We start from the raw sequence: 2,722 nt of genomic DNA, 5'->3' as shown, positions 1-2,722 counted from the left end.
ATTGATTTTACATAGATCCTATGTTAGGAGGAAAGGTGAAAAGTAATCAAACAGAATGTTTGGCATCCCCCTCTGTTCTCCACATGTACACACAAGGGCATGTAAACCTGCATATGCACACATTTTCATGCATCACACATATGTATACATCACATACAAATATGGACATAAACATAGAAATAATAACAGAAATATGTATGCATAAACACCCTAAAATTTTAGGTAAACTAGAAGATTCATATCCCCGTATTGTTGTGGGAAGTCAATGAAAAAGTGTGAGCTATTTTACCAACTGGTCAGTCAGAAAATATCTTGAGGAATATCTTGAGACACCATCTTTTTGTTTTCTTCTTCTGGGCTTCTAATATAACTGATTTACTACATCACATGCTGTCCTGGCCAGACGCAGAGCAAAATTGCCACTTGAACTTGTGCTAGAATCTCAAGAACCATGTGCCAAAATAAACTGCTTTTACTTATAAGATAATTGCCTTGATAGTTCCTTATAGTAATATGAATCTGGATTACATCATCTCAGAAGCACAGGCAAAAATAAATCAATGGGATTATGTAAAACCAAAAGGCTTCTGCCCACCCCTGAATGAAATGATTACCAAAGAGCCAACCTAGACTATTGCAAAGACACATGTAAGCCATACATTTGGGAAAAGGGTAATATCTGAAATATTTTAGGAACTCATGCAACTCAAAAGCAAAAAGAAGAAAAATCCAATGCATATAAAACCTGAGCAAAAACTATCAGAAATTACTTTTGAAAAATAACTGAAAGACAAAAATTATATATGAAAAGGCAATTAAAGTCACTAATCATCAGGAGAGTACCAATAGAAAACAGCTATGAACCATTAAGAACCACCTCAAACCTGTTTATCAAAATGACATTACTTACCTAGTACTGGAGATAAAAGGACCACAAAAGTGGTTTTTCTCAGATTAAAGATCAAAGATTGTACTCAGAGTATGGTGAATAAAGTTTCCCCTAATTTAGGAAAGTCTACTCTGTGATTTGTGGTAGTGGGGTTAGCATTTGTACTCTACCCTAATTATCAAAATTAAAATAAATAAAATAAAAGGTAGATGAAAGAAGGAATGAGGAGAAAAGGCAGTCTTGCTCCATCATCATAGGATTGTAATTTAGTGCAATCATTATGAGGCAGGGGGCAGGGCTGTGAAGTGGTGTTGGCTAAAGTATATAAAATTCCATGAAGAAGCACAAGGGATGTATGTTACAACATGATAACTATTGTTTTTGCCTCTAGTTTATTCACATAGTCTCATCACAAAAAGTTAGCTAGGTTGATTTATTCACTCTAGAGTATCCAATTGTATAAATGTATCATGTTATACACTACACATATGCACAATTTTGTTAATAATAAGGTAAATAAAACAAAAAAAGTGCTATCCTAACTTCATCCTAAATGGTAGGTAGCCATCCTGGAGAATCTTTGAAACATGGACATTTAGTTGTCTACTTACAGATTGAATGGGTACATGTAGTCACCAGTCACAGTGGGGACATACTGAAAGCAATACAAGCTATGACCAATTAGGTACCAGATGATGAGGAAATATGAATATATTCTTTAATTCATGGATTTTAACCATACAAAACAAAGGTTTAAAGAAAACAGAATAGCACTCATATCCATATAAATATTCCATATAAAGAATCATATAATTTCCATTTTAAAGTTATAATTACACTCCCCTTACTGCAGTTGTTTTATTTCCAAGATGTTGTTTATAGATCAAATTTTATTTTAAGCACATTAAGGGCACTAGCTATTTAAAGTAATTCCCCACTGAACCTTATATGATGTAAAGAATGCTTTTAACACACAAATAGATAATCTCTATCTAATCATTTTTAAAGCCTTGGTTTTGTATAAGATGTTTTCTAGAAGAAGGACACAGCTGTGAGGCTTGCAGAAACATCTGGTAGTCTGTCAGTGGAATCTCTCATATCTTCCTTGAGGCACATTCAAAACAGAAACATTGCTGTTATCATAAAAATAAAGAGATAGAGTCCTTTGCAGTTGCTCAACTCCTGAGACATAAAAAGAGGCATAACCTTTCAGTTCCTTCCATGATTAGACTCCTCTATTTTCCACAATAAAGCCTTAAAGCAAGCTGAGGATTTCCAACAAAATAATATTCTTAATGAATTCAATCTCATAATCTTGAGGCTCAGGTCTTATTAATGCTCATAAATCACACTCCATTCCAGGTAGTTCAAATGTCTCATGTAAGAAGTTTGTACAAGATTTTTTATATTTCTAGCCTTTAGATTGTTATTTCACATGAAAAAAAAGTTTCAAATTGAAGATTAAAAGTTCTCAGAAACTCAAAACAATACAAGTTTCTTTGCAATGAGTTTCAAAAAGAAATATTTCTTGGGTTCCAGACTAATAGACCAGCTATTTCCTCCTTAAGTCAATTTCAGAATTCAATATTACGAAGGCTTGGACTTCATGTTGGTTGATTAGCACATGTTAGCCATGAAAACCTCTGCTGGGGTAAAGGAGGGTTAACTGAAAATGATTCAACCATGGAATTCCTAACCATGTTATTGGTTAGGAACTTACACAGGAGCTCACTGGTATCTTCTTTTATTTTTTTCTCAATGTAAATTTTTTTTCTTTTAGATATTTTCTTTATTTACATGCGAATTTCTCCATTCCCAGTTTCCCCTCCAAAA

At 33.5% G+C, this 2,722-nt stretch overlaps 1 non-coding gene across 1 annotated transcript; it reads left to right on the top strand.

Annotated features, from left to right (window-relative positions):
- The first annotated feature begins 902 nt into the window (after window positions 1-902).
- On the top strand, window positions 903-1,063 carry LOC116081385. The gene has a single exon (XR_004114870.1). It is a non-coding gene; the product is annotated as a U1 spliceosomal RNA (small nuclear RNA).
- The last annotated feature ends 1,659 nt before the right edge of the window (window positions 1,064-2,722 follow it).

Source organism: Mastomys coucha, unplaced genomic scaffold, assembly GCF_008632895.1.
Source record: "Mastomys coucha isolate ucsf_1 unplaced genomic scaffold, UCSF_Mcou_1 pScaffold6, whole genome shotgun sequence".
NCBI classification, from domain to species: Eukaryota; Metazoa; Chordata; class Mammalia; order Rodentia; family Muridae; genus Mastomys; species Mastomys coucha.
This window is presented reverse-complemented; position numbering and strand designations above follow the sequence as displayed.